The sequence below is a fragment of the Cyrtonyx montezumae genome, unplaced genomic scaffold, assembly GCF_038088225.1.
Source record: "Cyrtonyx montezumae isolate F1298 unplaced genomic scaffold, pur_monq_1.0 scaffold_8, whole genome shotgun sequence".
In the NCBI taxonomy this organism is placed as follows: Eukaryota; Metazoa; Chordata; class Aves; order Galliformes; family Odontophoridae; genus Cyrtonyx; species Cyrtonyx montezumae.
The window spans coordinates 105438139-105461931 of record NW_027072089.1 but is presented as its reverse complement, the minus strand read 5'-3'; the positions used below and the strand labels follow the sequence as shown (position 1 = coordinate 105461931).

The 23793-nt window shown below is 40.4% G+C and overlaps 1 protein-coding gene and 1 long non-coding RNA gene across 4 annotated transcripts in view; both read left to right on the top strand.

The window, feature by feature from the left end:
* RBMS3 (RNA binding motif single stranded interacting protein 3) overlaps positions 1–23793 on the top strand; it is a 706597-nt gene that overhangs the window by 23795 nt on the left and 659009 nt on the right. The gene's annotated exons all lie outside the window — the stretch shown is intronic.
* LOC136059483 (uncharacterized) lies at positions 15325–19958 on the top strand. Its single transcript, XR_010623216.1, has 2 exons — positions 15325–17262; positions 19527–19958. It is a non-coding gene; the product is annotated as an uncharacterized LOC136059483 (long non-coding RNA).

The following is a 23793-nucleotide window of genomic DNA, read 5'->3' as shown; positions in this document are numbered from 1 at the left end:
GGGAGATTGTGCTCATGGCATGCCTTTGTGGTTCAAGTTTGGTGGAAAAAAGGGGGCCTTACTGCAGGGTAAGAGGGCTTGGGGGCAGTTAATGCAGGGTAACTGTACCGTGCTCTTTCCACAAGTAGACAAACCCTGAAGAAATATACAGTTCAGCCACCAGGCCAACAGAGACTCTCTTTGCTTGGAATCTTCCTTATATTGCAAACCCATTGTAAATATTTCCTTTGGCTTAAAATACAACACTTCGTGATCCTAGAATCTTTTTTTTTCTTCTTTTCATTCATTATTTAAATGGACTTTTTTGTTGTTTTGGGGCTTTTTTTTGTGTGTGTTTTTTTTTTTCTTTTCTCTCTTTAATAGCTTAAATGGAACCAGTAATGATGCTGCTGACTTGCTTGCTTGTCTTGTATAGAGTGTTTTGCAGGAGACATGAGACTTTTCATCATCACGTATTTTAATTTTCTTTCTTTGGAATTAAATATTTTCCCTCTTTTTTTTTTCTTCTAATCAGAGAGCGTAGAGCAGAATAAGTTCTCTTGAAGCCCTGGTAGACTTGATGAGCAGTTTTTCTTCTTAATCCTCAGAGCCATGGTGCCACTTTTTCCCCGCCTTCACGATTTCTGTCCCCACTTGGCCTGCTGCATAACAAAAAGGAACTTGAAGGATGCTATAAGTTATATTGGCATGTGTGCTCCCCTGAGAGATAATGTGCTGCTTCATCCAAGTCCCAGGGTACCCTGACACCCATCTGCCAGGGAACTCCTCATCTGCCTAATGTGGGATTAGATGCTGTATGAAGCACTCGCTTTTTCTTCCTTTTTAATACATTTTCTGAATACTAAATATCCCTTTCTACACCCACATAGCTTACCTCTTTCATGTTGTTTTATAATAAGTATCCGTTATTAGCATAATAACCGCTCAAAGTGACATCTTACATTGTATTGTCAAAGATCCATGTATTAATATTTCCACAGTTCTGATGCTATGATACGCTGTAGTACTGTAATTTTACTGGAGATTATTATTTTTATGTCAAAGATCTGCCTATTTCATTTACATACCGCACAGTGACACCAAAGCTACTGATAGCGAGGCTGTTAGGCATCTTCTGTAAAGTAACGTGTCAAAAAAGGTATGTAAAAGCATACCAAACCTTCCGGGTGCTTTGACTGCTTCTTGGATCGCTTGGAAGAGGCGAGTGACGAGATTCAGTCGTGCAGCATTTCCCTGTCGCGTATGTATTTGTCGGTATATTGTTTGGGCCTGTCTTATATCCTGTCCTCTGAGCAACGTGAGCTGGCGAAGGCCGGCACATCGGTCTTAACTCTATTTTATTATTTATCAAAAAGCGTTTGTATTAAGATTAACCGTGTTTGCTCTCTGTTTGCTATTATTTCCCCCACTGTTCAGTAAGTACCCCAAGCAGCCTGATAAGATGACTGAAAGGTTGTCTGCTTTCATTGTTGCTCCTCTCAGGATCTCTTGTATCCTCTGGCGAAATGTTATCTTGTACTTTGTTCGAGTAATAGTCCTCAGTGATTCAAAACAGGTATTCTTTTGTCTCCTTCCCTCACAATGCACGTAGGGAGACTGTTTGTTCTCTGTCACCAGCTCGCTGCTGCTAACAAAAGCGCTGGATCAGAAGGACGGCTGCCTCTACTCTGCTATCGATAGATCGCCCTCCTCCTCCTGCATGAAGATAAGTGGGGCGAGAGGGAGGCCTGGAGCAGCAAACCATCTTGACTCTTTCCTTGCGCTGTGGGCTACAGGCTGCCTTTTCTCTCCTGTTAGCAGTCATGTTCCAGTGCACGTCGAGAGAAGAGACTGTGGTATACAAACATACATGGTTGTAAGAAGTCTTTGCTGAAGTGCCCCAGGTTCAAGCCAGAGTCTATAAAATCAATTTGAAAATATTTCCTTGAGGTGGCTATTTTCTTTGAGAACAGAATTCCTATTAAGTTTGTGTGGGTGAAAGTGCTAAATATGTTCTCTCTATTTACATGTAAAATTCCGAATCTAGGAAAATATTTTACTAAGCCACCCCTTTATTGGGATTCATTGCTTCTTGAAAATGATCTCACTTCATGTGTTTTAACGTAGTTCTAGGACTTTGGATGACAATATGACGAATGCCAAATCACTGGATAATGCCACTGTAGCCTTCATTGCATCCTTAGGGGAGGGGTAGGGAGGTGGGTTGTGGGGGAAGAGTTGAGTTTGGTTTTTTTTCTTTTTTTTTTTCTTGGAAAACTTGGAATAAAACATTTTGCAGATATCACTTGTGTTTAACAAATAGTTTCAGCCCAGCTCTTCACCTTGAGGTTTTCTAAATAAAACCAGAGAACTGAGGTCATAGAAGTGTCTGAGAGGGACAGAAAAGAAAGAATGATGCATGTTGCACCCTACGATTGGGAATCCCAGAGAGCTGTTTTGGATTGTGCTTGGATCTTCACTGTGCAAAGTCACCTCTCACCCATTTTGAGAGTGCTCATTGTGGAAGTATTGATTCTCCTGAGATGTTTTTTCCCCTCAAGCTCTTCCATCTTGAAAACAATAATGTTAATATTGAAAGGGAGTGACTTGGAAGGTTTTCTTTTGATTTCAGCTTTTGCAATTGTTCTCTATAAAGTGACATGAGCTCAGGCAGAAATAGCGTAGAAAAATCTAACAGAGAGCAGCTTTCAATCTAATGTTTAGGTGATCAGAAAGGAAAGCCTTGAGTATTTTTATCCAAGAGCAGCATCTTAAAATGAGAATTCTGTCTGCTTGTCATAAATGCGAGCACTCTATAAATGTGTGGCTATCACTGTGGGAAGCATCACTTATAAAAGCTGTATGCCAAAATCTTTCAATATTTAAGAGGTTTGGGTTGTTTTATTGAGCCACAGTTATTATTTCCAAATATTACTTGAATCCCTCATAAGCAATATTAAGAATACACTGAATGCATGCAAAAAAAAAAAAATCAGTGTCCTTGTCCATTAAACAGATTTTGACCTAGTTCTAATTCTTGTCTCTGCTAAGTGAGGAAAATCAACCTGAAATGGTATTTTGGTGCATGACAGCACCTACACATTGAGGCTTACCTTTCCATCCTCTGATCTAGTCAGGGATGGCAGGTTCTTCACTTACAGAGTATTAGATTTGTAGAAATCAGCACATTCTGTAGTTCTTGTAATGCATTTATTTGAGCTTGCTCAGTTAAATAATTAATAACTTAAAATATTTTGGCGTGATTTCCATTGGTATAGTGGTAATCATTTCAAAAGGTCAATGAAAAGTACAATATTTTCTGTACTTATTTCAATTCTGACTAATGAAACTTCTTGTAGTATTTAGCTGTGCAACAACACACTGCCAGATAGGAAGAGGCTGTGTTGCTGAAGATCTGGAGAGACCTCCCAGACAGGCAGTTTCTCTAATTTGCCTATTGGTTCTTTGCTTTCTCTGATGAGATTGTGTTGTAATGTGCATTTATGATGAAAATTATAACTTCTGTACATCTGCAGTAACTCCGACAAACTGCCCTTTTGAGAGTGGCTTGTTCCACAGAATTAAAATGTAAATGAGCTCATTTATTTCTAATAGAATGGGTATCGTACACCATAATTCTCACAGTACCTGGCTGAACTCTTCCTTACACATACACAACGCTCACTGATTTCTGTGGAGAGCTTGCTAGTACATCACAGCCTAGGACCATGCACAGAAGTGTTACTGTGCTGACTTACCTGCTGGTGAATACTGACTCACCAATTAACTTCAAAAAGAAATAAACAACTTCACGTTTTGTTTCTCTGCTCAATAATAAATTCGGAGTGGTAGGTTGCACCAGTGAACTGATGCTGGTCTGATGCTGATGCTTTATTAAGACTACGTTACGGTGTAACACTGTCAATTTATCTTTTGCCTATAACAATTCTAAAGCAGTTGAAAACAGGCTACTGTGTTCTGCTGATGTAAATTTGAGTGGCTTCAGGGAAAACTGCTTCCCCCCCTTCTGTCATCTGTGTAGGTAACCTATTTATTTATTTAGAATTCTGGACTTGGAATTGATTTTGTTTATCTACTTTAAGCTTCTGTGAAACACTGGCAAACATACTGATGTCTCAGTAACTCTGCAGCTCTGATTACCTCAAGTCATTGAATTATGTGACCTCTCATTTTCCAAATCTTGAGCATTTGTATCTGTTCTGATGAGGTCTCTAAGAGCAGCTGTGAAAGGAAACTGAACTCCCCCAAATAATTACTCCAAAGTGAAGTTTATAAGAAGCAGAGGAAGAGGGAAAATATTAGTTCACGCTTTCCCTATTTTTTTCTACACCTTCCATGTTTGTTATACCAGCTACAATGTGAAGAAGGAAAGAAGACCCTATGTATTCTTTCCAGCCATTCTGGGGAAACACTGCATTTTGTGTGCTGCTTAAGACTGCAAAAGAACCAGCTAAAAAGCCATAAAGATCAGCTTGTCCTAGGTTTACTGAAAAATACAGTTTAATGAGAATTTTAGCTTTAATAATACATAAGGCTCTTCTCTTTAAGTCGCAGACTAATCAAGTGGCATTTCCAATAGTACTGCTCCATTGGGCTTTTGATTTGTAGGAGCCTCAGTCCATGTGAAAGATGCCCTGCATCTTCAGACGTTCGATCGCTGTGAAGTACAACAGTAGTACATCTGTTTTCAGGAAGTGTTAATCACCTGTACTTTAAAGTCATTTGTGCATGGATTAATGCAGGAAAGAACAGAGTAGAACTGGATCATGAAAATACTCAGGCCTAATTATCTATTTATTCTTGACTTTGTCAACTATCCTGGGACTTATTACACCTGTGGACAGCTAGGATCAAGACTAGTAGTGCTTGGCAATTGCATTTGGTGATATGGGGGAGAAACCCCTGTATGGAGCAGTCAAAAAGGAATGGAGCTCAATTTTCTTCTTGAGATCGTTATGTAGAAAAACTGGGTGATGTCAAAACCCACACCTCTAGCTAACTACTGTTGGCTCTCCCCTCCAGTTCCCTTGTATAAATGTCAGAATTGTCTCAACCTGGCTGGTGTTTAGTGTGCATCTTTGGAAAGATGCTGGTAGGCAACTTTGTGAAAATGTTTAAAAACGTTCTTTCCCCTGAACAGCAAATATAAAATATTGAATATTTTATTAAAGCAATTTTATGTTAAAGAAAAAGTTTAACAGTAGTAAGAATGGGACTTGTTGCTGTTCTTACAGCATGTTCTTTGTCTCATTAACTCCTTCAGTAATTAATTCTTCAGCAATATATTAGGGAGGAAAAAAAGTCATAATTAAGTTCTCACTACTTTTCTCCTGGCTGTTTTGATACATTTTTTTTCCTCCTTTTTGCCATATTGTATTCACAGTCTGCTCAGATTAGTCATGTCTCTGCTCTTCTTTCATTTTTTGCAGCATGAAGCATGACAGCTATCAATGAATGTTTTGCCAAACACCTTAGAACAAAGGGTAATGGCCTAAAACCCCACCATAGGAAGTTCAGTGCAAACATATGGAATAACTTTGTTACAGTAAGGGTGACAGAGAACTGGAACAGGTTCCCCAGAGAGGCTGTGAAATCTCCTCCTATGTGGAGGTATTCAAGACCTGTCTGGATGCCTACCTGTGCAACTTATTGTATGGAACCTGCTTCACTAGGGGGGATGGACTCAATGATCTCTTGAGGTCCCTTCCAACCCCTGCAACTCTGTGATTCTGTGATAACTTGCCTAGTATTAGGAGGTGCTGGCCACCTAGGACCAGGATGAAAGAGGAAAGCAGCAGACTCGTTGGTCAGCTCCTGTGAGAGTACTGAGTCCAGCCCTGCCTACTGCTCTCTGCTGCAAGTCATGGCTGGTATGCTTTCCCATGCAACCTGCAGTAGGGGAACCTACTTTAGCAGGGGGTTGGACTGGATGATTCTCAGTTGTCCTGTTCAACCACTACCGTTCTGTGATTCTGTGAGTTTCGCCATTTTGCATCCTAGCTCATGGAAGCAGATGGCTCTTTGCTCCAGCCTTAATCAATGCTATTTTTTCCTTTCTGAGTACTCCCCAACAGTCAGCATATCCTTTCATAGATGCCCCACCTTGCAGGTGTTTTCAATTTTGCACAATCCTTTTATTTGACCTGCTCTGCATTCTGAACCTTCTTCCTTCTCTGGTAAATATTAGTTATATTGAATTTGGAGCAAACTGTTGTCTCACACTGTCTACGTCTCAGGCTGAAATCCTGAGCTCGCTGCTTCTAAAATAGAGCCTCTAAAATAATCATCATAAAGGTGAAGATGGTTTTATGGTTTGGGGGGGGGGGGAGGTTAGTTTTTTTTTCTCTTTTTTTAATTTAATTTTATTTTCTTTAGCTCGATTCCTTGAGGCGCTGGCGATCTTGTGTAAGTTGTAGCTGTGTAAAACTGTCTTTCCAACATGGGTAATTTGCTGCAATAACTTGAGCTGCTGGCTAATAGCTGTGAAAGGGGTGCTTTTTAAGCCCAGTGGAAATCTTTGGGCTGGCTGTGGCAGCCAGCAGACACAACCCAAACACAAATTCCTGTAATCTCAACAGACAGCAGCACTGAATCACTTCCAGCAGACTCTTGCCAGTGTAGTGCTGTGTATTTCAGAGGGGGGGGGTGCGTGCGGCCCCACACATCCTAGCAGTGCTGGGCAGTGCTGAGCAGCTTGGCATTGCCCATGTGAGGCCCCCGGCCTCCAGGGAGTCCAGCAAAGGCGACAAAGCTCAGCTGCTGCCACTCAGCATGTCCTGTGTGGAAAGGGAGAGAAAGGGACTAAAAGAAGTAATCTTGGCATCAGGGTCCTGAGTGGCAGTTTAGACAAGGAACTTGATCTTTGTTGACCCGGACTTTTTGTAATGATCTGTGAGAGCAGAGTGAGCCTGTTTCATGCTGGTGCTGCTATAAAACAGTAGTACAGGATAAAAGGCACCGACCAGAATCTCTGTGTATTTCCACTGGCAGCATTTTCCTGTCTGTTTTACAGAGGCATACGTGACTGCGAAGCAATGGAAAAAGTGGCTTTACTCCATATCGTTGTAAATATCCCCTGTCTCTGCTCAGGAAGTGGAAGGGAGGAGTGGGGAAGGATTTTTAAATTTATTTTTTTCCCCAAGAGCCTGATGTTTTGCATGTTTGTTTTTAACCTTACGTATATTCTCACAATGTCTTAATTCCTTCAACTTTTCCTCTCTGCTTTTGCATACTTTATGTCTACCAGCCAGTAGAAAACTTGCAGCTACTTTCAATAATTGCTTTATTGTCATTTTTTTCTATTTATAAAGTGAAAGCTACACGTTTCAATAGTATTTCTTTACAAACGTGTAGCTAGCATAAACACCAGTTCGATCATTAAATTATTTAACACACTGAACACTTGTTTAATCTTTAGCACTTCAAGTACCTTATAATTAACGTTCTCAACACTTTCACATTCTGTTACTTGTGAGTCTCAAGGCAACCAAACTAGAACAGCAAAATTCGTGTGGTTAAGAAGTGGAGGGGTGGAGGTCTTAGTGGTTTCTGCATAGAGATTTGGCAGCCTTCAATATAACAATGGAGAGATTTTTCTTTTTGCTAGCTCTGAACTTCCATTTCAAAGGTGGGAATCAGCAACTAATGCCTTTCAATCCTGTTTCTGTGGGCTTTTCCTGCGGAAGGTACACTTTTTGGACATTGCTGGAGTGGAGCTGGCGTTGCTGGGTGCTTGTGAAAAGTAGGTCACTTATTCCCCATTTAAAAAGTAAAAATTAAAGAAGGCAGAAGAAAAGTTTGTGAACAATGTCAATCTCAGGAAGAATATGTACAACCTCAGATAATGTCACTGCTGTTTATATTCTTCAAATCCTAGGAGAGAACTGCCTTTGGGGTAGGCACTGTTTGCTCTCCTGCTTGCAGCACACCGCTGTGCTGGCCTCCCAAGTAACGCTCCTGTGCATCAGTTTCATGCTCCACGTACATTAGCACCAATCCATGGAAAATGGTTTGTCCTTGTGGCAGAAAGCATTCTCAAGAGGTTCTTCACTGCAGAGGCCTTCACACTTTTGCTTTGACAATATCTCTTCTCACACTGTCATGTTTTCAAGTCTTTCTTGGCTTTAAGACTCTTATGTAAGGAGTGGTGGAACTGAAATAAATGCGATGTGCCAAACTGTTCTCAGCTTGATCAGTCGCAGAAACATGACCTGGTCTCGCAAGTAAGACTTGTCTAAGATTGGCCTTTTTGTATCCCTGGGTGAATAAATGATGCACCTTTCTTCAAAGTTTTACAAGGCTGGGTATGTCCCCACACCCTTTCATGAATGAGCTGTCCAGCTGCACTCACTGGGATCAGAAAAAGGCCTCTGGCATACTGTCTCTTGCAGTGAAGTGTCCTGGATACAGAGAAGCAAAGAGAGGGATTCAAGGACAATTTTGCAAAGGTACCAACTATTCTGTCCCTCATGGGGCTGGGTTACTTCCCACTGCATTTTCCTTAGGGCTGTTGTGAAATGCCATAGTCTAGCCCACATGATTTTGCTTGGAAATCTGAACCTCCAGGCATGAATAACTTACTGGAATTAATCTCCAACCGTCGTCATTCAAGTATTAATGTACTCGATCTGAGTGAGGCAGCGCAACCATGGTGGTCTTGCAAAATAGTGTATCGCACAAGTACATTTCCTAACATGAATTAGTGTTTGTTGTTCTGTAAAAGGCATTCTGTTATTTTCCTTAAAACTGCCTGGCTAAATGGCTTGTGCAAGTCCAGCTCCTGTGCAGCAAACAGTAGACTTCTCTTGGATTGCAAATTTTAAGCAGCAGCATCTGAAGGGAGAAGATGTGGCAGAAACTCAAGAAGTCCTTCTTGAGGCAACCAAACTCCTGAAGAACTGAAGATTTAGCAAGAACTGTCTTTTCCTTTGTCAGCAGTGCAACCAGCATAGCACTGGAAAGGAAATGGAGCCAAGGTCAAAATTAATTGATTCTTCCAGGAAACAAATATCCTGGTAGTTCTCAGAGTGGTGAGTGAAGCAGCATCATGTTTCCAGATAAAACTGGTGGATTTGTTTTGTGCTTTGAACTGGAAAGCTTTAAGAAAGTTCATGAACTATGAGAGCCATCAGAACTTTTTTGGCACTTTTACTGAAGGGCAAGTGTCACCATGAACAAAACAATCCTCGGTGTGGACTTTCTGTTCCAATGCAAACGGCCTGTGCTGTAGAAGGTGATGTGCTACTCTTCACCTCACCTCCTTGTTTGCATGGGGACCTGTAGCCTCTTTTTCTTACCAGTGGTGATGCTTAAAGCTTTTAATTAGCTTTTTTTCCATTTTATTTTATTTTATTTTATTTTATTTTATTTTATTTTATTTTATTTTATTTTATTTTATTTTATTTTATTTTATTTTATTTTATTTTATTTTATTTTATTTTATTTTGTTTTGTTTTGTTTTGTTTTGTTTTTATTTATATTATTTTATTTATTTTATTTGTATGTTTTATTTTATTTTTTTTAATAACTGATGAAAAGCAAAACTTGAAATTACTATTTTTTAAATGAAGTCATAAGCAAATCCTGGAGCAATGCTAACACAAGAAACAATATTTTTTCCTGAGAAGGAATGCTGTCTTAAGACAGTGAGGATGCTCAGATCAGCTTTTGCCATAATGTGCAAATGATGGTCTTGTATGATAGTAAGATGAAAAATCTCTTTGATGGGAAGAAGATTTACTGTTAAACATAGCCATAACTCTTCTTCAAACATGTACAATATCCCTTTCCTATCTCCTCCACAGTGTAAGGACTTTATGAAATGACAACATACGCACATTTACCATAACGTGAAGGGCCACAGCATTTTCTCACCATCCTTGAGTGTATGAATCCAGGGTGAGACACCTCAGTGATGAGTCCAACTGTAGATAACCACAGCTCATCTTTTAAAATAGTGTTTTATGTATGGATCAGGGGATGTGAGAGGCTCTGGGGAAGAATTTGTTCCCTGATAACTCACTTCTTATGAAAAAACAGATTAATGATATGGAGTGAATTGTGTTCACATAATTATGGAGTCAGTGCACAGGCTGCAGTTCTTCCTGTCCACTGGCCATGGCCGTTTCAGTTAGTAGAGTAACAAGAGCCACCAAGCATTCTCCCTGCAGACTGGAAAGAAGAAGCATCAATCTACCTTACGATTGATTCACTTCACAGGTATTTGTCAGAGTTCTCAGTTTTTGGCTCAGCCATGTAAAGTCCTCTGATACCAGATTGTCTTCCGATCTCTCTCTGCTTGGACTTTGGTATTTTGTGTCACATTGGTTTGTTCCCACTGAACCTCAGTACTGAGCTCCTTTCCAGACATATTTCAGCCAGCTCCTACCGATTCAGCACAGTCTCAGTGTTTCTTCTGTGTTCAAGACCATTGGAGCTGTGACTCTTTGGCTTTTCCAAAATGTATTGGCTCTTAGCCATGGTTTTCTTTGCCGAATTTCAGTACCAGACCTGTGAATGATCCCAGTCTGCTTAGCTCTCACATCCCATTCCTCATCCATTCCTATTCCAGCCTCTCCAGGTCAGACTCTCGGGCCTTAGGAAGACATTTCTCTACTGACTTACTTTGTCTCCCTATATTTCTTCCTGACTTTTGCAAGCACAAAACTTGACCCTTCTACATTTGGTGCTGATAAGTAGTCGTTCCACATTCTCTACACAACCAGGAGATGTTAGCTGGGAAAATACTGAAGAGGAAAAGAGTATCCATGCTTTTGTTTGAGAACTGCTGAAGTTGCATTTCCAAATAAATCCCACTCAGTCTCAGGCTGAAGCAAACCTGCTGGGGAAGGAGCCTTGAGAGAATGGTGGAAATTACCTCAATGGCTTTTTGTCTAAGATAGCTAAATATCAAATATGTCTCTATTGAACGGTTTTTGATCTGGACTTTCTCTTTGCCATTTCATTTGAGAACATACAAGTTGTTCAGATTCAAGCAGGTTTCTGTTTAGATACTTCCCTAACAAGAGCAAATTTTAGTGTGTCATCTTTAGCTTTGGATTTGCAGGGTTATTGGCAACCAAAGCTGGAATTTTACATGGAGAAGTGTCAAGTAACTGATAACTTGCAAAGCTGTGCTCCATGGTCCTCCAAGCTGACAGCCCCTTCCTTCCCTTCCATTCATTTTCTTGCTGCTTTATTTAGTTCAATGTTTCTGATGAGCCAATTCCTGTTCTCAGTAACCAACTTCTTGCTGGCTTTGGAGTGAGCAAGTTCATTGCTTGAGAAAATAGGAGCACACAGGGTGGATCACTCAGGGGATCACAGAGCCCAGCTGGCTGAGATCACTGCAGGATGTTATGCTGCTGAAACACACAGAATGGTGTTGGGAGTGCTGATCTGTTTTCTTTTAACGTTGTAAGTATCATCTCCTTTTAAATAGTCTGCCTTTTTGTTTTCTTTGAAAAGAAAACTATTTCTGGAGGTGTTGTAATCAGGAGGAAGATAAGTTGTTTGATGCAGCACACAGCACAAAGCTTGGGTAATGAAGGAATGGGTATGTTTCGGGTCAGTGTAAGTTCAGGCAGTGAGGTCTAAAGAGCTGCTGGAATGGTACAATTTATCATTTCACGAGAGAGAAGGTTCTGGTTGCTAGTATGAAATCACACTGCTTTATTTACCTAGCAGTGTGTCCTTTATTTACCTGTGGATATTTAGATATAATCTTAAATATTTTTTTAGTACGCTGAGTGTTTGGGAGGGACCAGATATTATTATAGTATTATCTTGAAGTGTGAAGGTGTGGAAGCTCTGTAAAACAAGATAAAATATCTGAGACTGAAGTCATACCTTTGTATAATCCTCACCTGTCATTGACTGTTTCCTTGTGGTGTAGTAGTATATAACCATATAGCATTCCTCCTTTGAGGTAAGTTTTTTTTAAGTTAAAATGAGTTATCCTATATTTGCCAGAGGCAATACACACACACACACACACACACACACACACGTGGCTGGTTGATGTGAATTGACAGATGTGCAACAACTGGTCTGCTTGTCTAAGCTTTTACTGCAGTCATGTGTTGTTGTATCAATGACTACTGGTAATTCCAATACATAGTTTTTGGATTAAAAGAGTTCAAGACTGTAATTCAAGGAATGTACAAAGTTACGATGAATTGGTATACTTCCAGGATGCAGACTGGGAAAGCTTTTTCATAGATTTAACTACCTATGTAAGTATGTATTTATCTGCAAAGAAAGAGGCAGAAAAGTGGAGCTATTGACATTAGACTCTAGGCTGCTCTTTGACAATGGTTTGTGCTGCATGAAGTCTTCACAAGGTAAAACTGAAGTACTTTTACTATTGTGTTTACTAGCAGAGAAATTAAAGATAGAGGCAATTGGAGGGGAGTGGTTATTACAGAAGAATAAAGGATGATTTAAACTCAGAGGAGTTAACAGAAGAAAATATATTTGCTTAAAAACTGATAGAAGAGAAAAATGGTGCAGAGTGGGTCAGAGTTATAGTTGCACAGCTGCAGAAGCAGTCGAAAGAAAGGCTAGAAAAATGCCACAGGCAGAGTTTCTGGAGTTTGGACTTGTTTTTAAAATGCACTTTAAAAATAAGCTTTTAGCGATGTCTGAAGATTATCTTTTTGTTACCATTTGTATGCACCATTCAACTGCAGCTTCCCATATGTGCTGGAACTGTGTGAGCTGGGACAGGGGTGGCAGAGAGGAGATCCCTGCAGCAATCAAAAGGAGAGGAGACTGGAGACCTGGATGGCTGTGGTGGCCAAAAAGAATGAAAACATATCTGCACATCTGGGAAGCATTTCAAATGGAGTGAAAACCCCTCCCCTCTGAGCCAGTATCTGTCCTGTGTCAGAGCAGATTTCTGACTTGAAGCCTTGAGGCTAGAAGAGGAGAGAGGTGATGTGCTGGTATATAACTGTGGGTGCTTCTCTGAGAAATTTATAGCTAAAAAGCTTAGGAGTGTAGCAGTTTATTTAGTAAAAAAAGACATGAGTAAGGAGGGAGGAGACCTGCAACACAGAATTTTTCAGAAAGTCCGTAATTTTGACTACTGAATGCATGCCCTGAAATTCTACCCTGAGCAATATTTTGTACTGGATAATGAAGTGTGTCAAAGTTTTTAGGGGAGAAAAGATATTCTTACACTACTGTGAAAGGTAAATCAGTAAAACTACACTATATAGCAGAATTTCTAAGTTAAATCAATAACTCTATACACTAAAGTAGTGCTTTGTAAGCTAAAACTGCTCTACACATCATACTAATCCTCTGAGAGTGTAGAGGGTTTAGGAGATTGGTTATACCATCTGCAATATCAGTAAAATACAGTATTAGGTTACATATGCCTACTAAGGCAGGCATCAGTAAATAAGTATGTGATATTAAAAATTTGACACTTCTAAGTCGGGTTTTGATAGTGGAACATACGTATTGGTATGTTGCATTTACCTTTCTGTGGATGTGATCTGAGTGAAAATCAGCCGCCTGGTAGAGCCAGCAGGCCTCTTCACGCATTTGCTGGTGTGCGGATCAACCTCTAAGATTAACACTGTAATAGGAACAGGAGTTGGAGGGCTGACATTGGTTTCCAGAGGTCTCTAGAGTGACTTATCTATAGCTAGAGAGGCTGCATTTGCCATTAATTTTTAAACGGTGAATGAGCTGTGCTGAATCCACTCTCTGCTCCCTGCTGCACTGTGTCCTGGGGAAGCAATCCGTGCTGCAGAAGATGGGGTTGGCTGCTCTCTTTGGCTTTGTTTCCTAGAAAAGGGAAGTTTGGGGTTTCCACCTGTGCCCAGGGGGAATTTAGAGGGCATGTGAAATGAATAAGGGCATCCTTTAACCGTGCTGTTGACCAGTCACTAGCATAGTCTCTTGGAAGATAAAGTACTATCTACTTCTGCGCTATAAGGATAGGATGTGTGGAGCTCTGCTGGAGAAGCAGAATCAGAACATTACAGATATATATTGTATTCAATTTTTTTTGTTGTTGTTGATTCGGATTCTATTGCTGGTGAGCAATTCTTTCCTGCTCCTGATGCAGTACCTTAATAAATGGCAATGCAGAGCCTGATCAAACACCACTCCATCTACTGCACTGCAAGTACCATCCAGCTCTGGGCTTACATGGGAATCTCTGGGCCATGGGACCACCCTTAAAGTGAGAAGCAGGTTGAGATCCTGCTTCTAAAGCAACTCCTCTTTGTAGCACAGCCATTGCCTCACGTGTTGGCCTAGCCATAATGGAGTTGTGCTTGGCCGGGGTGGGATTGCTGTCAGAGACTGCAGTGCTGTTGCTTTGCATTTTGCTACACCTTGGTGTTGTGTTTGCTGATTCAGAATAGACAGCTTTATCCAAATAATTAGAAATGAAGTTCTCATGATGGAATAAGAATTATCTTCTTTATTACTCTCAAAGGTGCTCATCAGATCTAAGTCCCCTGAAGGGTCACTGGCATTGTATTTGAGCCAAATATTTTTGTTCAGAAAATTAGACTTATTCATCTGCTGTAGCATTTAGTAATCAGACTTGATGTTTTCACTCTTCCTGTGAACTTCTATAGCCTACATTTGCTGAGCTTGGTCTGGGAACATGTGCTTTGCATTCCTTTTTATTTGGTGGGCCTCAGAGTCTAAATTGGGACTTTTGCACTGCTCTTGAACAGTGGGAAACCATATGTGGCATTGTGTTGTTTGAATGACATTCAAAACCAGAGGGTTTGTGTAAACATGTCATTTAAAATATAGCTCAGCCAGTGAAAGAACAGGCACCATTGTTCAACCTGTGCAGGAGCGCACTCTGCTGTGTCATGTACAAGCAGGAGGAAACTGGGAGAAAAGCACCGTAGCATTTCTGATATAAGAGAGAATAAGAATAAAGTATTTGCTGATGGACTGTATAGAAAAGCTCTGCAGAGATGGTGTTTCCTGCTCCATAACATGACTTAACTGTGGCAGCAGGAATTGAGCATTAGCAGCCCGCAACCAGTGATAATCCCAAGTGGCACGGCTGGGCCCTTCTGTTTAGCAGGAGAAGTAAAAATTAAAGAGAATGTGATAGGAAAAGACCTCTTGAAAGGCACAAGAGACATTCTGCACAGAGCGGGTGATTCCTGTGGCTGGGGAGGAGTTATTTGAGGGTATAGATATGGGTGCTGTTGTTTTTAAAAGGTACAAGCTTGGTATGTGTAAGATAAAGTTGTTTTAGAGAAAGACTGGCCAATGGCAGAGATTCTTACACTTCACAGTGTTTGTGAAATTGGTATAATAATAGGTCTGAGATTTGTTTTTAATGCATACTTCCTCAGAAACTTTTGGCAAGCTCCTTACCTGGATTAGTAATTAGCTGGGGAACCAGCTTTCCTAAAGGGATGGAGTGATCTGAGATTTCTCTATCCAGACTGGTGCTGTTCAGCCTGCTACTGAAAGAGTGAGAGAAAGAGACAGAGAAGTCTCCTGGTGATTCCCCATCAGGGAAGGTAACCAAGTTGAGCACGTCCTGGGTGATGTCCTATCTCACAATGCAAGGTGATGCAGGGTGACCCAGCAGCTGCAATTCAGTGTTGGTGATGTATAGTAGTGCAGAGCAGGAGAAAATCCTAAACCAAAATACACAGTGACAGAACCTGAGTTATCACTTGGAAAGAAACTGTGGGTTATAACAACTGTACAAAAATGTATGCTGAATGTGCAGAAGGAATAAGGGAATATGAAAAGGAACTGCTGAATGGGAAAGTTCTCATGAACAAAATTGAAATATCTTTACACTACAATATAAATGCATGTTGTACTTGAATATTGCATCTTTACTCCTTCATCTCACAGGGATGTTGGAGTTGCAGAGAAAATATAGAAAATGTTGATAAAAGATGTGGGTGGCTCCTGCATGGAAAACAGCTAAACACTTGAGGAATTTCAACCTCCTGTCTGTGGAGGAAGAAATTGAAGGGCTATAAACTCTCAAGTGGCAAGGGGAAAGCAAATGGAAAACGACTATTCACTTTCGTATACCGTGGGATCCTGGCAGCCTCAGGTGGATGGTTAGGTGACAAGTTTAAAACGGGTGACAAGTTTGAAACAAGAAAAACAGTCTTCCTATGGCTGTGAAATTGCCCTGGGATATTGTAGATGCCAAAAGTTCACATGCTGACAATGGTGTTTGGACATATTCCTTAAAAAAAAAAACTCCCTTGGTGACAATTGTATACAAAAATGAAGAGATTGCTGGGAGCTGGAAAGGGCCAGGGGTTGGGAGTCTGCTGGTTCTTATCAGAGAAGGAAAATGTAAATTATGAGTGTAGACAGGGCAACTGACTTTCTCAGTCTCTGTGCCTATCCTGTTTGGCTATTCCTGTGTAATTACACTCACCTCATGCCAAGTATTGTATAAGCATATGAAAAAAAAAAAAAAAAAAAAGCAGTTGCCACCCTTAAAAATCAATCCGAATATTTTTGTGAAAAGATTTCAGAGAGTGCCCTTGCAGAAAAGAGAGGCAGAAGAATTTTAAAGAGCAGGCTGAGATGAAAGAAAATATATACTGTGTGAAGTCCTAATTTGCAAAGGTATTCGATCCTCTCAGAGAGTCTGTTTGTCTTCATGCCTACACATAGTACATTATCATTCCACCAACATGTGAATAATGGTGATGCTGACGTCTGGCAGTAATCTCTAAATGGTGGTCATCTGAGTATCAAGGCACTTGCTGTAGTTTTCAGAGACTAAAATGCAGCTAACCTGAATAAAACCTGTGTATTGAAACATCTGATTTTCTTTTCATCGAGGGTGCTGTACTGTGTGCAGTGTATGTGCTTAATACGTTGCTTTCTAGTTGGCTCTCCATGTAATGCTGGATTGCAACAGACTGCTCTCTGTCACACCTGATGACTTAACCTGTCTCACCCACACCACGGGGAAGTGCTGGTGCATTGAGACGTCTTAGAATCAAGCTTTAGGTTGTCCTCAGATTTCAAACCTCCTGTGCTCTTTTTCTTTGTTTTGTTTTGTTTGTTTTTAATGTGGCCTCTAACTCAAGAGATACAAGCACAAAAGGATTCCAGGCAACAATTAATCAGATAAGTATTTATTTATTTAACTCAACCTATAGAATTATCCTGGCAACAGTTTCTTCAGAGTTAAAACTTCACTGAGCAAAAGGCTGTCTTTTAAAGACTGTTTTCTCTTTTTCAGGCATCTACACTGAAACTTTCTGGATTTCATTGGGCATGGTAAGAAATTTTCTCTTGATTACAGAAGAAAAAAAAGAGCTGTCTGTGGTGTTTACCTCCTGATATGTTCAAAGTGGAAGTACAGCTTTGGAAACTAGATGCATTTGATTTATGTTGTGCATTATAAAACAGGAGGGAAAGACATAACTAAAGCAAACGTACATTGCAGCCATGTGGGATGGTGTTTACTACTGCAGTCCCTAGGAGCAGGTTAGAGTTGGCTATAAACCGGGTTTGGGGGCCCAGGAGAAATTGTGAAACATCTGTCTGCATGATGGCAATAAAGTTTAAAAAAAGAACTATGTAGAATACCCACTATTTAAGTGGTTTTAGTGAGGATATATTTGCGTACTAGAGACTGTAAAAGTTGTGTAGTGAACCCACGGTTACCAGAGTATGGACAGAAGCAAGACAAAGCCCAGTAACTGAGGAAGATGCATTGTGCTGTGGGGGAAGAAGCCTGTAATATTTCTAGAAATTGAAACATCAATAGATCTAAATGTTGCTGAAATATGAAGTAATTCAATCTCATTGATGCTAAAGCTTTAGTCTTGCTGGCACAGCTGTGAAAGGGATTTATTATATTTTTGTCATCATTGCTATGCTAGCAGAAGCCTTAATGTCTATGAAGTTACATAGGAAGAAAAAAAAGGGATTTTTTTTTCTCAGGCGACTTAATTTGCTCATGGAAATGATGTAAAACTGTGCCTGCAAAAGGCTTTTCTTTTTTTCTACTGTAAATTGTCTACGCTTGTATAACTGTATCAATAAACTATTACAAGAGTCTACAAGGACTTGCTGAAAAGAGATAATCTATCTGAAGCAAAAGGTAACAAACAACTCTTAGTATAAATTGGTTAATTCATATAACCGGAAATGGTATGTGATAAGTAAATACCAAATCCAGGGATTTTTTTTTAACCATTCCTCTCACTTTTTGCCAAAAGTTCAGGCTGAGAAAAATTCAAGGTAACACCATGCAGATGTTTTTTTTCCTTCTGATCATTTATTGTTTCTGAGGACAGTACTGGTAGGGATTGAGATGGAGAGTTCTAGGAAGCCTTGCTTCTGGGCTGGGAGGAGTACCAGCCACTTGCTTGGGCGTTGCAGGGAGAGTCTCCCTTTGATGTCTCCTTCCCACATCTGTATACTGGGCTTGAAGCCAGGCCTCTGTTCTGTAAAGAAACCTTGCTAAAATTTCTCAGTTCATGGCCCTTTATGGAGAGAGAGTGTGTGGGTGCAATAGAGACAGAGAAAGTGGTATGTGCAAAGTACATTGAGAGAGATTAGCAGAAAAGTCTCTCAGTTTCATATATCTGGGGACAAAGGGAGGTCGGGGAAGACAAAAGCTTTATATTAACAAGCACTGATTTTGCCATCCCTTTATCCCACCTCAAAATTCCCCTCTCCCTCTCCAAATCACATCCATTTTTAGACAACTGTTTATGTTTGAGTCCTTTTGAACTACCAGAAGCACTTGAAATAAATGCGTTTATAAGTAGGCCTTCTGCCAGCCTCTGTCTTGTCTGGACACTTTAAAGAGTTAAAGAATATGTCTTACATATCTCAGAAATATGCTAAGTTCACAGTGGTGGCACCTGATACAGCTTTATTCCTCCATCTCCCTTAGAGTACAGTGGAAGCACTACTGTATTATTTGATAAACAGTCACCAATTAGTCATTGCATTCCTTGCTAATTCAGCAACTGCTCTCCAGAGCCTTGGGGCAGCTTGTATGCCTGTTCATGTGATCACCCCAGGTAACTGAACTGAAGAAGTTTCCTTAATTGTTTCTGCTGTTGTGTCTGTTCGAAAGGTTTTACTGTTCCTTTCAGTAAGCTAGGTGGTGTATCACATATGCATGCTTGCCATTTTACCTCTCCCCAGCATGCCATTAACAACACGAGTAACGTAATCCCAAAACATTATGCTACGTCCTTTCTGTACCTCTGCACAGGTGGATAGAAACATCTCCTTAGCACAAAGAATGGAAGTTGGCCCTGCTGAATGTGGGGCACATGTGCAAAGCAGCTCCACATCCTCAATCTTTTCTAGTTTTGGGTGCTTATTGGTGCCCCAGTGGTCTGCTAGATGACATTAATCAGGCCACATCACTTGTTTGTCACAGAGCTGTGCAGGACAGGGAGGCAAATTAGTTTTCCTTGCTTATTTGATGTTGAATATTCTTGCAAGTCCTATTGAGCAGCAAGCATGAATGGGAGAAGTTTTCTCTGCTAACCTTTGTTCCTTCTTTTATCTTACAGATGCCTGGTGACTGCTGAAAACTTCTGAAATACATTGTAGAGGAGGCAGCAGACCTGTGGCTATGGCTCCTTTGCACATAAATGTCATTGTGTGTTTGTTTGACCATGGTAGGATATTTAATGTATCATAGAAACACATTTTGTATGTCCAGACTCAGCATCATTATCACCCCAGAACTGCTCTGCCAAATGTATTTTCCCTCATTTAACTCTTAAAAAAAAAAAAAAAAAGAAAGAAAAGAAAAAAAAAGCACAACCCCAGACTTTGAGAGAAATGTAATTTCCTGTACCCTACTGTCATCCTCTGGGAGAAAAAGGAACTTTGTTGTATCCATCGTTGTAAGTGAAATACGGTGTACAGCATGCTAAGTAGCTGCTCAGTTAAATGTCAGTGTGAATCCAGAAATCCTCAGTAGAGTGAAAAATAAATATTTTTATTTTCTCTAAAAGCTTCCCTGTAAAATTATTCCTAAGATTTTCTTCATCAGACAGCACAGAACAAACAGATGTGTGCCTCTTCAATTCTGAGCCTGGTAGCAGGATTGCTGGGAATTTTGGCCAAGTGCTCTGAAAATATTCTACGTTTCCAAAAACCCATTTTGTTAACCAAAGTTATGCCTCATCTTTGGTGAGCAGGAAACCTGAGTAGTAGATGTTTCTATCCGAAGTCACACTCTTATGCCTGTATCAGTACCTCCAAAGGAACCACAAAGACAACCAATGCGAATCCTCACCACCCACAAGACCTGGGTAGGAAGGTTGAACAAAGCTGTTCAGCTGAAGTAGCTAGTTTATTTTCTTCCCCTTTCTTTCACGTGCAATGACATCTTGCCTCTTGAAGAATACATTTTTTTCTACACATTATATTACCTGTGCTTTTCATTTTCATTCTGGTTTGTGTAATTGTTATTCTTCTTTCACACCCTTGATTTTCAGTGTTGTTTCCTTTTTTTCCCCAGTCTTTCATATGAGCTCTTGGGTCTCCATGTACATAATTTTCTAGGTTTGCATTAAAAATAGTAGAGGGAAGCTGTTACGACAGAGTAGTATTTGCAGTACAGCGCATCATCTTGTAAGCAGAGTAAATAGCAAGGCAGTATTCACAAAGAGGTGAGGTAATATTTCTTGCTGCAAAAGTTCTTAACTGTTCATTCTTAACACAGGAGGCCTGTGTTTCTTTTTATGGAGTGCCTGTTTACTCTTGTATATTTTTATAGAGTAAAAGGCTGATGTGGAGAATGAGGGTGTTATGTGCAGTAATGTTATAAATAACATTGGCTCTTAGATTATTTGCATTATATCCACTTGCCAGAATGCATAACATTAAATATATATTAAAAAAAACTTAGAAAAAAGGAAAAAAATATGCATACATACACACACACACACACACACACAGAAAAACACCAAAAAAACCCCAAACAAACCCAGAACAATGGATGACATGGATAAGAGATCTAAAGGAAGTGGTGGGAAATAGATTTCTTTGGGAGTATTCCCTACCTAGTTAATAACCCAGGCAGAAGATTGGTTACTCCTCCCACAGCCTCAGATCAAACGGAATATTAAAGCCTTAAAGATGCTGGCATAAGGAAGAAGGAGGGTTACTCAGCACCCATCATGCTAAACTGACAGGCAAATGGGGAACATGCTGGGAGTAGAGCTGCTCTCCTGACTGAGCTGGTGGCTCCAGGGTGGGTGAGATGAAATGCAGCTGTGATGGAGAAGGGGAAGCATATACGTATGTAGATTACTTTTTGTGCTGTGTTCTTTGGGGTAAATACACAAAAAAATACTTATTTTGAGCAACATTTCAATCAGTGTGGTGGTATGTGGTTCAATAATGAAACTTCCAACAGCTTAGCAGATTGGTGAGCACACAATGTGCAAGCCACAGACCCATGGGAGAGATGTTGTAGGTCCTCCCTCTGACTGTGAGGGCTCAAAGATGCCAAGGTCTCAGCCCTGCTTCTGCAAGTGGCAGGGAGATAGACCAGGTCAAGGAAGGTCTGAATCCTGAGGAAGCACTGCTTCCTCAGACAGTTTTCAGAGCACGTCTGTGTATGTGATCTTTTTCAGTGCTAAAATTTATTTGGGAAAGTGTAATAACACCAGTGTGTCCTTGTGATTTTATAGCATTTTTTATTATGGCTGTTGTTTACAGTAACCTTTCTGTCATACTGGCCTCTAATACATCTTCAGTAGCCTTTGACTCTCCCTCTAAGATGATGGAAATGAAGTTGGACCATTTGGTGTATGCCAAGTTGTCTTTCCCCCTCTCATTCCTTCTTCTCAAGTGGTGATTGTGTTGATGGGATTCTTCTGGCTTGTTCTTTCCCAGCATTTGTCCTCATAGGTACATGGTGTCTGGGTTGCCTTTCCTTGGAATAGGGGGATTAAATACAACTTGACAAAGCTGCCTCTTCCATGCAGCAGAGATCATGGAAGACAATGTCCTTCTCTTTTTTTTTTTTTTCCTGTTCTATGTGCATTCCTGATTCCCGTCCTGTATCAAAATCTTGAATCTCTGCATGGCAGCTGTTTATTGTTTAGCCATTGCTCTGCTTGAGGATAGGAATTTAACACCTGAAGGCTTTAGGACAAGAGGAGTCCTTGAAAGACTCCGAGAAGAGTAGGCAATGTTTTGGATACCAGAAGCAAAACAGAAATAGCAGTGATGCTTTATCAGTGTATGGCAAATCTATGAAGGAGAGCAGGACAGTACTAGCACAAGCAAAGCCCTGGAAGAAGCATTGCTTTGGCTGATGTCTGTGACTCCTCACACACTGCAGAGCTCTCCAACAGCAAACCTCAGCTAGGCTGATGGGTTCCATATGCCAGAGGACTTTGATTTGTGGCTGGTTCAGCTGTGATCTGAGGCTTGTGTCTCTTCTATAAATTCTGCTAAAACCAGAGCTTCATCTGTGAATCACTTACAGGCACAGTTAGCTAATTCAGTGATATATTTAAGCAACACTGCATCTGGACTTGGCAACCAGTGTGAAATCCTCATTTAAAAACAATAGTAAAGTACTGGAGAGATTATGACACAATGTAGTCAACATGTATTTTACAATGCAAGCTGACATTTCAGTGATCTCTTAGAACAGAGGCTGAGCTGGATAAGTCATAAGTAACTGCAAATGAAATGCTGTGAGTGACCACTTTTCCACAAAGCTGTAGAGAAAGGGTTACAGCAACGGGGTCAGAGGCAAAACAGTGTTGTGACTGCAAGCTAGGGGGGAGAGGAAAAGCAGAGAGTTAGGCTAATTTGATAAGGTACTGAAGACCTGAAGGTTGGCTCTAGACATCTGAAAATTGACTGAGATTCCTGTTGTTAACCCATTTATTGCTAGTATTGAGGGAGGGTTGGAGTGGTGAAATAACAGAATCTAAGGCTGAAACAATTATTTAGTCTGCTCTGAAGCGGTACTAACTATGAATAATTTAAAAGAACTGTAAAATTGTCTGAAAAATGGGCAGAGCAGTGCTGGAGAGAGATTAGAGGTGAATAAAGCAAGAGCGTGACTGCGTGAGAGAGCGGGAGCAGTTGATCCTGCACAATCCAGAAGGGCTGAGCTAGATCTTGCTCAAATTACAGCCGTGGTCATAACCCAAATGCAATACTAGGTTGCTTATCTTTCAAGAATAGTAAGATATTGAGTAACTGGGAGAGTATCATCCAGCATTTTGTATAAAGCCGTGCCTGTGATCTCAGCTAGAGCACAGCTTGCAATTTTGGCCTCCTGAGCTCAAAAAGGACGGGCCTGAAAGAAGGGGATTAGGAAAAGGATGACAACAATATTCAAGAGCCTGGAAAAACTCCTGACAGAAGAGTGACTAACAATTTTACCTTAGAAAATATAGGAAAATAGAAATGGTACAAGTCTGAAGAATAATAAATATGCTGGGGAGGAGAGGTCAGTGGCATCTTCTCTTCTCTTACCATGGCATAAAGCCCACAGGAGCACATGATGAAACTTCACAGTTGTTCAGAAAGATACTAACTAGGTCTAATCAAGGAGCTGATACTAGTGTTTCAAGCTTCATGTCATAAACTCAACTTTAATAAGGTTTTAAGAAGGGTAGGGAATAGCAGCAGGTCTACAAAAGGCTGAATCCTGACAAAAGTGTGTCTTAAGAGAGGTTGTTGCTTAGTTACTTCATGTTCCAGTTTTCAGACTGTTACTTGAATTTTACCTGATTCATCCATCTTCTGAGATCCTGTTTACATTCTGTAAGGGAAGTTAATAATTCAGTGCGCTGT